Source organism: Pteropus vampyrus, unplaced genomic scaffold (genome assembly GCF_000151845.1).
Source record: "Pteropus vampyrus isolate Shadow unplaced genomic scaffold, Pvam_2.0 Scaffold2, whole genome shotgun sequence".
Lineage (NCBI taxonomy): Eukaryota > Metazoa > Chordata > Mammalia > Chiroptera > Pteropodidae > Pteropus > Pteropus vampyrus.
The window spans coordinates 8,696,550-8,711,148 of NW_011888783.1; the positions used below are offsets into that span (position 1 = coordinate 8,696,550).

A 14,599-nucleotide genomic window follows, 5' to 3' on the forward strand; every position below is an offset into this window, starting at 1 on the left:
ATATGATCAATTCTATCCATTGAGAACACTCTGATGGATTTCTTAATGTTAAACACTTTGAGTAAGAAGATACTTATTGCTATATACAAAAAAGTACTTAGTATAGCATAAATATGATATGTTTGGCAGAAATGAGCTCCAGCTTATTGTCCAGATTCAGACATTATTCATCTTTTATTGATCTTTACTACTTCAAACCAGAAATCAAAAAAAGAGAGCATTTAGATGCTGATGCTCAAATGATGGGTGTACTTATAGTCTATAGACCCTGACCCCAAAGTCTCCCACATTTTCTTGATTTGAGTCAAAGTCGCAGGTGTGCAAAACTGAAAGTCTGCCAGCAAAGTACCCCTGGCTATTTATTCAGTCCAAGCAAGTGATGCCATCACTCTTTAAATTACTGACAATCAAGGAGAGAGTGGTAAAGTAAACTAAGCCAGAATTCAGGCAACAGAAAGAGATAAGATGGGTGGGAACCACTGTTTCATAAATTAATATTAAAACAGGAATTGGCTGCCAAGAACTTGGGTTATCAATAACAGATGCTCTGGGATAAATAATAGAATTGATCAGATAAACCTAACAAACACATCCAACAGCAGCAGAATACACATTCTCCTCAAGCATGCATGGAACATGCTCCAGGATATATCCTATGTTAGGTCACAAAACAAGTCTTTAAAAATTTAAGAATACTGAAATCATATCAAGCATATTTTCTGACCATAATGGTATGAAACTAAAAATCAGTTACAAGAAGAAAACTGGAATATTCATAAATAGATGGAAACTAAACATGTTCCTGAAAAACCAGTGGGTCAAAGAAAAAATCAAAAGGTAAATAAAATTATATCCTGAGACAAATGAAAATGGAAACAGCATACTAAAACCTATCTGAGGCTGCATAAACAATTCTAGAAAGGAAGTTCATAGTAATAAATATCTCATTAAAAAAAAAATCTCAAATAAACAACCTAACTTTATACCTCAAGAAACTAGAAAAAGGACAAACTAAGCACTAAGTTAGTAGAAGAAAGGAAATAACAAATATCAGAGCAGAAATAAATAAGAAAATAAAAAGACAATTTAAAAGATCAATGAAACTAAGGGATTTTTTTTTAATATAAACCAAATTGGCAAATCTGCAGCTACAATAAGAACAAAAGAGAGAAGACTCAAATAAGTAAAAGAAAAGCTATTACAACTGACAAATCAAAAACAGTAAAGATTATAAAAATTACTATGAACAATTATATTCCAACAAATTAGATAACCTAAAATAAGTGGATAAATTCCTAGAAACATACAACTTATCAAGACTGAATAATAAAGATACAGAAAATTTGAGCAGACCAATTATTAGTAAGGAAATTGAATCAGTATTCAAAAACCTCTCCACAAACAAAAGTCCAGAACCAAATGGCTTCATCGTTGGGTTCTACATTTAAAGAAAAATTAATGCCAATCCTTCTCAAACTCTTCAGAAAATTAGAAGAGATTTACTCATTTTCTGAGAACAAATTTACCCTTATACCAAAACCAGACAAAGACACTACAAGAAAAGAAAATTACAGGCCAAAATACCTTATAAACATAGATATAAAAATTCTCAACAAAATATTAGCAAATAGAATTCAACAACACATTTAAAGGACCATACACCATGATCAAGTGGGATATGTTTCCAAGATGCAAGAATAATTCAACATCTACAAATTAATCAATATGATATACTATATTAACAAAATGAAAGATAAAAATCATATGATCCTCTCAATAGCTGCAGAAAAAGCATTTGGCAAAATTCAAGATCCATTCATAGTATAAAAAATTCTCAATGACATGGGTATAAAGGGAACGTAACTCAACATAATAAAGGTCATATGCAATAAGCTCACATTAACATCATACTCAATGGTAAAAAGCTAAAAGCTTTTCTTCAAGACCAGGAAGAAGACAAGGATGCCCACTCTTGCCTCTTTTGTTCAATAAAGTACTAAAAGTCCTAGCCAGAGCAAGTAAGCAAGACAAAGAAATAAAAGACATCCAAATTGGAAAGTAAAAAGTAAAACTGTCTGTTTGCAGTTGACATGTTATATATAGAAAACCCTAAAGACTACACACACACACACACACACACACACACACACACACACACACAAATTAGAACCAATAAATTCAGTAAAGTTGCAGGATACACAATCAATATTTTAAAAAATCAGTTCCATTTCTTTACACTAACAATGAACTATTGAAAATAGAAATTTAAAAAAAAATCCCATTTATAACATCAAAAGAATAAAATACCTACAAATAAATTTAACCAAGAAGGTTACACATCTATATACTGAAAACTATAAGACATGAGGAAAGAAACTAAAGAAAACACAATTAAAATAAATTGAGAGATATCTCATGTTCATGATTCAGAATAATATTGTTAAAATGTCCATACTACCCAAGTGATATACATATTCAATGTAATGCCAATCAAATTCCAATAGCACTTTTCGCATAAATAGAAAAACAATCCTAAAATTTATGTAGAACCAAGAAAGACCTAAATAGCCAAATAAATCTCAAAAACCTAGAGATATTACACTTTCTGGTTTCAAACTACATTACAAAGATAGAGTAATCAAAATAGTATGATATGGTATAAAAACAGGTATGTAGATCAATGGAACAAAATAGGGAGCCTAGAAATAATCCCATGCATATATGGTCAATTAACTTTTGGAAAAGGAGCCAAAAATATACAATGCATAAAGAATAGTCTCTTCAATAAATGGTGCTGAACAAAATAAGTCACATGCAAAAGAATGAAACTGGAATACTGTCTTACTCCATACACAAAAATCAACTCAAAATGCATGAAAGACTTGAACGAACATCAGATTGTAAACCATAAAATTCCTACAAGAAAACATAAGAGTTAATTAAGCTCCTTGACATCAGTCTTGGAAATGATTTTTTGGGGGGGATTGTACACCAAAAGCAAAGGCAACAAATGCAAAAATAAAGAGGTGGACCACAGGAAACTAAAAAGCTTTTGCACAGCAAAGGAAACCATTAACCAAATAAAAAGGCAAGGTAAAGGAGAGGATTCAAGATGGCATAGAGGTAGTGGCTGCTGCCTTTAGCAACAACATCAAAATTATAACAAAACTGCAGAGCAATCAATATGCAGAGTTGTCGGCATTCTGGCTGAACAGAAGCCCTACAACTAGGTCACCTCAAGTAACAGGTCACCTAAAAACAACAGGAGATGTAGAGATGCTAAACGGCCTGGTCTCACAACCGTACATGGCAATGGAGATTGGGGAGGGCAATCTTGGCTGCAGAAACATCTGCCCCACCCGAGAGGCAAGGGGTCCTGGCACACTAGAATCCCCAACCCCGGGTGCCAGTGCTGGGAAGAGAAATCCCCATAAACTCTGGCTGTGAAAATCAGCAGAGGTTGCAACTTAGTGAGACAGAGGACTGCGGGAAGAAGAGACCTTCCTCTTAAAAGGCCTGTGCCTGGCCTTACTCACTGACAGACTCACTCACTCTGAGCTCCAGTGCTGGGTCAGCTGCTTCTGCGACGCCAGGGACATACAGGTAGGCACTGAGCTGCTGGGCTTCAAGGCAAGGGATGGAGGGGTGGCTGGCTCCTGGACAGAGGTGCAAGCAGAAGCCATTGTTCCTTTGTTAAGCCTTCCCCACTCTCAGCCTGCAGACATAGGTGCCATCAACCTGGATAACACAGGTCGCTCCGCCTGTCATTCTGATAACACAGGGATTCGCTGAGACTCTGCCTCTCTCAACTTGTGGGCCCACCCAAGCTGCTTCCAGTGATTTATTCCATTCAAACAGGCTGTCTTGGCTCCTGATGCGAACTGTCATAAAATTTTTCAAAGGCTCACAAAACCCAAAGCAGCAGCATCTGGCCTCGGCGTGCCCTGTTATGTCTTTTTTCAGTAGCCCCAAGCCCCACACCAGTGGCAGCCAGCCTTAGTTTCTGACTTATCCCGTCTAGACACCTATAAGCCCAGCACAGGTGGCAGATATGTGTGGATTGCTTGGTGACTCTTACCAGGTAGCCCCCGAGGTGCACAGGCTGTGGCAGAACTTAGCCTGCAGCTTAACCCCTCCCAGGTCTGTGCCAAGGGTCACCACAGGACATCTACTACATAAAACCACTCTACTAAGACCGGGAGACTTAGGAGCCCTACCTAATACATAGAAACAGACCCTGGGAGGCAGCCGAAATGGGGAGACAAAGAAGCACATTCCACTTGAAAGAATAGAACAAAGCTCCAGAAAAAGAATTCACTTTTGGAGACAAGCACTATACCAGATGCAGAGTTCAAAACACTGGTTATAAGGATGCTCAAGGAACTTAGGGGAAGAGTAGATGAACTCAGTGAGAACCTTAACGAAGAAATAAAAAACATATAAATGGAGATGGAAAACATAATAGGGAGCCAGTCAGAAATGAAGTATACAATATCTGAGATGAAGAGTGCATTAAAGGGAATCAACAGAGTGGGTGAAATGGAAGATTGAATCAGTAACATAGAGGATAGGGTAGCAGAAGACATCCAATAAGAACACCAATAATAAAAAAGAATCCAAAAAAATGAAGATAGTTTAAGAAGCCTCTGGGACAACGTCAAGCATAACAACATTCTCATCATAGGGGTACCGTAAGGAAAAGAGAGCAAGGAATTGAAACTTGTTTAAAGAAATAATGATGGAAAACTTCCCTAACCTGGTGAGAGAATAGACATACAATCCCAGAAAATTCAGAGAGTCCCAAACAAGATGAACCCAAAGAGGCCCCACCAAGACACATCATAATTAAAATGCCAAGGGTTAAATTCAAAGAGAGAATCTTAAAAGCAACAAGAGAAAAGCGATTAATTACACACAAGGTAATACCCATAAGACTGTCAAACGATTTCTCAACAGAAACTTTACAGGCCAGAAGGGCTTGGCACAAAAATATTCAAAGTGATGGAAACCCAGGACCTACAACCAAGATTACTTTACCCAGCAAAGTTATCATTTAGAATGAAAGGACACATAAAGAGCTTCCCAGACAAGAAAAAGCTAAAGGAGCTCATCATGACCAAGCAAGTATTACAAGAAATGTTGGAGGGACTTCTTTAAGAAGAAAAAAATATGTATCAAAAGTCTAAATAAAGAATGGCAATAACTACATATTTATCAATGAGTACTTCAATCGAAAAAAGAATTAAATGCTCTAGTCAAAAGGAAGGGTGGCTGAATGGATAAGAAAACAAGACCCTTACATATACTGTCTACAAGGGAGTCACTTCAAATTAAAAAACACACACAGCTCTCAGACCTTCCTGCCTCTGCATTCGGACCTCACTGCTCCAGCCTCTGGGGCACTCCCATCCTTCTAGGCTGCGACAAGCAGCAGAGAAGAAAATTACATATTTTCTTGCCCCGTACACAGCTAGAGGCAAGCAAAAAAATTTTAATTTGAACTATGAGGGAAATCATGCACACCTAGGCTGGCCAGTACAGCAACCAGATCGATGTCAAGTTCTGGGAGGTGATCAGTGATGAACATAGCATCAACCCCACCGGCACCTACCACGGAGACAGTGACCTGCAGTTGGATCACATCCGTGTATTACAATGAAGCCATAGGTATAAAATATGTTCCATGTGCTATTTTGGTGGATCTAGAACCCGGGACCATGGATGCTGTTTGCTCGGGTCCTTTTGGCCAGACCTTCAGACCAGACAACTTTGTTTTCGGTCAGTCTGGGGCAGGCAACAACTGGGCAAAGGGCCACTATACAGAGGGGGCTGAACTGGTTGACTCGGTCCTGGACATGGTGCGGAAGGAGGCTGAGAGCTGTGACTGCCTGCAGGGCTTCCAGCTGATCCATTCACTGGGTGAGGGCACAGGCTCTGGAATGAGCACCTTCCTCATCAGCAAGATCCGTGAAGAGTATCCTGACCACCTCATGAACACCTTCAGTGGGGTGCCCTCACCCAAAGTGTCCGACACTGTGGTTAAGGCCTACAACGCCACTCTGTCTGTTCATCAATTGGTAGAGGATACTGATGAGACCTATTGCATTAATAATGAGGCCCTTTACAACATCTGCTTCCACACCCTCGAGTTGACCATACTGACCTACAGGGACCTGAGCCACCTTGACTGAGCCACCATGAGTGGTGTCACCACCTCCTTCCACTTCCCTGGCCAGCTCAATGCTTACCTCCACAAGCTGGCAGTCAACACAGTGCCCTTCCCATGCCTCCACGTCCTCATGCCTGGCTTTGCCCGCCTAACCAGCCCGGAAGCCAGCAGTATCGGGCCCTCACTATGCCTGAACTCACCCAACAGGTCTTTGATGCCAAGAACATAATGCCTGTGACCTCCGCCATGGCCGGTACCTCACCATGGCTGCTGTCTTCAGTGGACAGATGTCTATGAAGGAGGTAGATGAGCAGAAGCCCAACGTGCAAAACAAGAATAGCAGCTACTTTGTGAAATAGATCCCTAACAATGTCAAGACAGAGGTCTATAACACCTCACCCCGCGGCCTGAAGATGGCGGTCACCTTTGGTGGCAACAGCACAGCCATCCAGGAGCTGTTCAAGTGCATCTCAAAGCAGTTCATGGCCATGTTCCAGTGCAAGGCCTTCCTGCACTGGTACACAGGTGAGGGCATAGACGAAATGGAGTTCACCGAGTCCAAGAGCAACATGAATGACCTTATCTCTGAGCACCAGCAGTACCAGGACACCACCGAAGAAGAGGAGGAGGAATTCAGTGAGGAGGCAGAAGAGGAAGCCTAAAGCCAAGCCCTATCACTCAGGCTTCTCAGTTCCCTCAGCCTTCAACTGTCCTTTTCTCTTTCTTTTTTTCTTTTAGGGGGGTTCTAGAACAGTGCCTGGCACATAGCAGGCGTTTAATAAATATTCATTGTTTGTTGAATGTCTCCCCTCTTTCCACTCTGGGAAACCTTGTATTTACTTCTGGTGTCCATTCCTCCCACCTGTCCAGTTAATATTTCCCCCTTTTGTTTTCAAGATAATTCACCAAGAAGCTGGGTCTCATCCAAATCACATTTAGAGCCATGTACTGAAAACCCAGATGGATGGCCACCATCCTAAGTCCCTGTGGTAAGGAAACCCCTCTAACTGTAGCAGGGAGTAGTCCCTACAAGGAAGGGGTGGGGTTTCCCATCTAGAGCAGTTTTAGTGGGATCCAAGCTATTAAAGCTCTAGTTTCCAGGTATTGCTCCTCTCAGCTTGGGGGGAGGTGTTAACAGTACTATCTTCATTTTCAGTCTCTCTCTAGGCTCTAGATCTGTTTGTAGAGGTCTAACCCACTCTGTCAAGTGGGAGCCTTCCCTCTTCCACTTTACCTCTCACATTGGATCCCTTCATTTAGTTAGAGAAGGGAGTTAAGCGGGGAGAGAGAGATCAGCCTTGGTCCCTAAGTCTCCAGAAAGGCCCAAGCTCCACCTTTTCTTACCCAAAAAAAGGAAAACAAGTCTCGTATGTATATGGGAAAATATGTACTGCCATCTAAACGTCTGAGTCATCCCTCAGAAGGGACTGTACACTATCTTTTGGCATCATCCCATCTCTTTTTGTTATTGCCTTTTTCTCCCCTCCCCTTGATTTTGTCCAATCCTACACTTCAAATTTCTCTTTCGTGTTGAACTTTTTTTCATATTGAAAAAATGCCATTGCCCCAAAGCCAAAAATAAATGGAATTCACACACACACACACGCACAAAAAGTAAAGAGATGGAAAAATATATTTCATGATAGACCTAGAGGGTAGTGTGCTGAATGGAATAGGACAAATGCCATATGGTTGCACATATATGTGGAATCTAAAGAACAAAACAAACAAACAAAAAAGCAGAAAGAAACTCATAGATACAGAGAACATATTGAGGGTTATCAGCTGGGAGGGATTTTGGGGGGAGTCAGTGAAAAGGGGAAGGGATCTAGAAGCACAAATTGGTAGTTACGAAATAGTCATAGAGATAGAAAGCATAGCAAGGAATATAGATAATAATATTGTGATAACTATGTACAGTGTCAGAGGGGCACTAGATTTATTGGGGTGATCACTTTGTGAGTTATATAGATGTCTAATCACTACATAGTACACATGAAACTAATATAGTATGGTATGCCAACTATAACTGAAAAATAAAAAATTATTATTAATTTTAAGTAAAAGCAATCTATGGAATAGGGGAAAATATTTGCAAACCACATATATAATAAGCAGTTAATATCCAAAACATACAAGTAACTCATACAATTCAATAGCAAAAATAAATAAATAAATAACCCAATTTTAAAATGTACAAAGGACCCGATAGACATTTTCCAAAGAAGATATACAAATGGCCGACAGGTACATGAAAAGATGCTCGACATTACTAATCATCATGAAATGCAAACCAAAAACACCATGAGATATATCATCTCGCACCCATTAGAATGTCTATTATCAAAAAGATAAGAGATAACATGCTGGCAAGGATATCGAAAAAGAGAACCCTTGTAAACGATTAGTGGCAATATAAAATGGTACAGCCAATATGGAAAACTGCACAGAAGTTCTTCTGGAAATTAAAAATAGAACGAACATGATCCAGCATATATATACAAATGAAATAAAATCAGGATCTCAAAGAGGTATCTGCTCTCTTCTGTTCACGGCAACATTTCAACAATATCCAAGGAATGAAAACAACCTAAGTATCTGTCAATGGGTGAATGGATCAAAAAATGCGATACATATACACAATGCATATTCAGTAATGTTCAGTAATAAAAAAGAAAATCCTGTCATTTGCAATAGCATAGATGAAACTGGAACGCATTATGCTAAGTGAAAAATGCCAGCCAAAGGAAGACAAGTACTGCATGGTCAATTCTATTTCTATGTGGAATCTAAAAAAAAAATTTAATTTAAATTTTAAAATTCGAACTCATAGAAACAGAGTAGAATGGTGATTGTCATGGGCTGAATGGTGGGGAAAGTAAAGAGAGGCTGGTAAAGGGTACAAACTTTCAGTTATGAGATGAATAAGGTCTGAGAATCTAATGTATAACATGGAGACTACAGATGATAACATTGGTGTGATCAAAATTTGCTAAGAGCGTGGAACTTAAATGTTCTCACAAAAAAATGTAAATATGTGAGATGATTGATGTGTTAATTAACTAGAGAGAGAAGCCCTTCGCAGTGTGTGTGTGAGCATCAAATCATGCTGCACTTTAAATATCTTACAATTTTATTTGTCAATTTTTCCTCAATAAAGTGAAAAAATAAAAATCTTTGATTTCTCTGAACAAAGAAACAATAATAAGTAACAGTTGAAGTCATGGGCAAATGTTGTCACCTAGAGAAAATTCATAGAGCAAATCACGGAGGATGGATTCTTAAGGAGACATTGCATTTAACATGTATGATAACTAGGAATACCCATTACACTAAGCCAAATGGTATTTATATTCAACAGTAATATCTTTTAAGTATTTTTGATGCTGAAAAATATTAATCAACTTAACTGAAACAAATACAAACTATACATGTATCAGTATTTAGAAAAACAAACTGATAAATCTCTCTTTTCTCCCTCCCCATGATCCTGGTCTTATGTGAGATGGCTGAAGACAAAGAGGGTGGTGATTCCCTTACATGTTATCTTTTGCCACCACTGCTGCCTTGCAGGTTTTCTATTTCTATTAGCTGAATCTCAGCCACTCTGCTCTTTCAGCGAATCACCACAGTCCACTTCCTGTTGGGAAGATTAGAAGAGAAATGGAAGACTCTTACTTTCCTGCTTTTCTAGGTTCTATCTTCATTCTCCTCTCTTTTGTTTTTTCAGAACAGAGAGTCATTTCCAGTTTCTTTTACCTATTTTCCTTTTCCTAGCTTTCCGACCAGTTCTCCAAAGTGTCTCCCCAGCTAGTCTTCCAAGTACACCTTGTTCTATGAAATATTTGTACACTGTAATTCCAAGTGCTGGGACAAGAAAATTTCATTTTCTTTTTAAATTTAAGCTCAAAGGTAAAGTTGGACCATTGCCAAAAAATATCTCTGCACTGCTCTGCACCATTTCTTGCCACTGCAGATGGAGCTGGTGCAAGACCTAGAGGCAGAATGCCAAGCCTGATAGAGCAGAGGAAGAAAGTGATATCTAGAAAACAGCTGAGTACGGAAGAAGCAGAGTAGTAGGAAATGGACATTCGTGACTAATGTGTAAATTTTTGACCACTATATTAACATATTAATCTGAACCATCTAGCTCAATAAATAAATACTGCATGTTAAAGTTAAGATTTTTGGTCTAAAAATTACTAATGGTATTATTACCAGTTTCTGCAAAGCTCCTTAAATATAAAAGGATGCCTGTCAGCTGACTGCTGTTTCAAATATATTTCGCTGAAATTTGCTTCCTTTTTTTGACCATCTTTTTCATCGCTCTGCTCTGACTTTCAGCTCTGGTTAACTGATCTCAACTGATCTTTTTTCCTGACAGAAGAGGAGAGAAAAGCATTAGAAGCCTGGGCCTCTGCACAGTCATCTATTATCTGCTGAAGATTTGGCAGATACAAAAGGGAAAATCAGGCTGCAGGGTCTTTATCTGACCTTCACTGTTTCTATCTATTTTAGGTTAGAAAGGGTTATAGAAGTTAGGACTATTTCATGTAGCAAGTCATAAATTCTGAGAGTTATGCAAAACCATAAAGACAGACTTCAGAAACAGTGGGGTTCATATAGCATCCTGTGACCACTTTCTCCTCCTTCCCTAATTGTTCAAAATGTTGTGTTAAATCTGTGTTAAATATAACACATTTCTAGGGATGACAGAAGTTTCATAAAATTATAAATCTGAAACTGGAGAGTTCTCAGAGGTCATCAATCTAATTTAAATAACATTGGATAAGACATACAATATAAAACAATAAGCAGAACAATCTTGTGCATGTAGTCTAGTAAAACCTTTGCTAGTAATTTACCACAAATCATTGGCCAGGAGTTCTGATTTGACTAAGACATACCCAGTTTTGATGACCTTTATGGTGCAATCTGTGACTGAATTGTATCACCCAAAATTCATATGTTGAAGCCCTAATCTCCAATGTCATGATATTTGGAGATGGGACCTTCAAGAGATAATTAAGGTTAGATGAGGTCATGAGGGTGGGGCCCTTATGATGGGATCAGTAGCTTTGTGAGAAGAAAAAGAGAAAAGGTAGCCATCTGTAAGCCAAGGAGAAGGCTCTGATCAAAACCAATCAGCCAGCACCTTGATCCTGGACTTCCCAGTCTCTGCAACTATAAAAAATAAATGTCTGTTGTTCAAGCCACCCAGCGTATGGTATTTTGTTTTAGCATCTCAAGAAGACTAACACAATGTCCAGGTGGAAAAATAACATGCTTAACAAAGGAGTAACAAAAATCACCAAAAATCATTTAAATTATGTCCCAAAGTTATCGTAATTGTGCCTAGATGGAAACAGTATCACATGAAGGTGCAGTATGTTACCTCTTTCCTTTGACTCCCACATTTAATTCATAACAATCTCCATTAACTCTATCACCAAATAACCAAATAAAAATCCAAACACTTCTTTTCATTCTACTAAAACCACCATCATATTTCACCCAGATAGTGCAGTAACCTCCCTACATGTCTCCCAGCTTCATCTCTGAGCCATTCTCCCCACAGCAGTCAGAGTGGCCTTTTGAAAATATAACATGCTATCCTGCTTAAAAATCCCCAATGGCTTTTCACTGCACTTAAAATAAAACCCAAACTTCTCACCCAGTTTACAAAGTCCTGTACTAGTTAGGCCCTGATTACCTATCCAATCTGACCTCATATTATTCTCCTCTTCAACTTCACAGTTTCCTCAAATTGCCCATCAATTCCTGCCTTAGGACTATGGTGTCAGCGTTCTCTCTCAGATGTTCACTCTAATATTCACCTGGCTGACTTCTCCTTGTCATTCAGATCTCAGTTTAAGTGTCAGCTTTTCAGAGAGGTTTTCCTGACCATACAGCCTAAAATAAGGACCCTGTCATTCTCTATCACGCCACTCTGCTTTAATTCTGCCGAGTATTTGCTGCTGGCTGATATTTTGCTTACTTATTCATTGAATGTAAGCTCCATGAGAGCCAGAATTTGTTTACCTTACTCATAGCTATATCTCCAGCTCCTGAAAAAGAGCCTGGCACAGAGTTACTCACATACCTTTTTTTAAATTAATGAATAAACAAATTATATAATTTTAGAGTGCTAAAGGTATCTACCTATAAAAATGTATCTCTTTTGTCTGCCATAGTACCAAAAGTTTCTACAATTAGAATCATTTCTATAAGTAGAATTCTATTAAAATGTAAACATATAAGTAAAATAACCTACTAAAGTATAACTTCTCATTAAAACTTTCATATAATTATATTGTTTATTAACTCTAGATAAAAACATTGCTTCAATAGAATGAGTTGTAAGAGGAAAAAAAAAGAGGTGTGAAATTTGGAAGTTACTCCCCAGAAAGAGAAAGTAACATAATGGGAAGGCTTTGAGTCACTAGAGTACATCATGGAGGAAAATGAGTGAAAGGGTGACTTTTGTATAAAGTTTCCTCTAAGAAAAGTGTATGTACTGAATAATGAAGGTAACCCAGAAACTCATAATGTTACATCTCATTTTTTCTCTCGAGTGTTAAAGTACTTTCCTAGTTATGTTCTCAATAATCATCTACAATTTCTGTGAATCAGGCAGGTTGTATTGTCCCTTCCAAGCCAAGAAAATGGAAAAATTAGGACAATTTGCCATATGGTTAGTCACTGGTGGATCTGAGATTAGGCACTTCAATTTGCCAGCCCATTCTTCTACAGTTCCCATTTTGGACACCTAGATCGGAAAATTATCACTAAAAATTGTATGAGATGGTAAAGTTATCATATTCAACCAGTAACATGAGAGGCATGGGGGATGGTGTTTGGAGGAAAGCAAATTATAGGGATGAAACTATTTAAGAAACATCAATAATCCCACAACTAGCCTCCTATCCTACTCCACACCCCTCTAGAATGTTGCTGACATATTTACATCACTAATTTCACTTTGCTTGGTGATTTATCAAACATTCAAGTAACATTTACTTGGCATGTGTGAAATAATAGGTATCTCTCCAAGGGCCTAGGAAACAGAGAACAAAATTAATTCGTTTTCTTTATTCTACCTTATTATGAAGATATTGTAAAGTATGTAAGTTTCTTAATGGCAAAATGCAGTTTTAATTCAAGAATATAGTCTCTCCTCTTGATTATCTTCTACCTCCATTTCATTGCTGAATGAATATTTGTTGAAGTTAATGGAATTGAATAGAATGGGACAGAGTGAAATGAAATTCAATGTGTTCTGATCCCACATCCTACACTTACATCACATCTGTCTTGTGCTATTCAGGGCATAAGGAGCAAACAACTGGAATCGTTAAGTTGGTGCTTCTCAAAGTATGGTCTCTGTACCATAAGCATCAGAATCATCTCAGATATTTGTTAAAAGTTAATATTTTAAAACTCCAACACAAATCTTTTAAGTTGAAATCTCCTGGGGAAATCTGCAGGCATCCTAGAAGTCCTTAGCCACATTCAAGTTTGAAAAACACTGCTTTAAGCTTCAAGTTAGAGCCAGAGACAATAAAACAATGTACTCTACTTCTTCTGAGAACGTTAAATCACTTATAAATGATTTATTTTTGTATCTCTTCAGTTGACTCAAGTTCAATTGCTAGTACTCGATAGACAACTTACAAAAATTTAAAAAATGCAGCCACTTTAGATAAATTCCTGAAGTTCAGATATTATCTGGAGCTTATCAAGCATCTGATTGAGCCATTCACTTTTGTGAAAGTTTTGCAAAAGACAAACAGCCTTTCTCCAAAACTATCTAGTGATGTCTGACTTTGGTTCTTTTATTTTATCTGAATAATCAACTCAAATAGTCAGTTTTTTGGTCTAAATACCCCTTGACAATTATTCCCATTTCCTACTTGACCTTCATGTTGAATATTTGGCTAAATGATGCCAAGTATCTATATTGCTATCATTTTTAATGATATAATTTCAATTATTACAAATTTAATTGTGAAATCAGAACTATATTTTATTGATAGGAGCAGTTGTTTTTCCAAGAGAAGGTAATGTATATTATCATGGTAATTCTGCCTCAATTACCTTGCAGTGATTTTTTTTTTACTGTAATGTGTCACCCTCTCGAGCTATTTGTAACCTCATCAAGGCATTTATCTAATGAAATATTTTAAATTACTTCCCCAGATAATGTCAGAACATAATGACATCAACATGGCCCTATTATGTAGTAGTCTCACTGGATTTTTATTGAAATCCTTCATTTGAATGTTTGAAAAATAAAAAAAGAAGGGTGCCTCTATGGATTAAAATATAATTCTTCCTGTTCTTTAAATATTTTTTAAAAGATTTTGCATTATATACCTCTTTATTACGTTTATTTAAGGCTGGTTATTACCAAACTCTCCAAATTTATTC

The 14,599-nt window shown here is 37.8% G+C and overlaps 1 pseudogene; it reads left to right on the top strand.

Moving 5' to 3' along the window:
• Nucleotides 1–5,373: 5,373 nt before the first annotated feature.
• On the top strand, nucleotides 5,374–6,869 carry LOC105289700 (annotated as a pseudogene).
• Nucleotides 6,870–14,599: the final 7,730 nt, after the last annotated feature.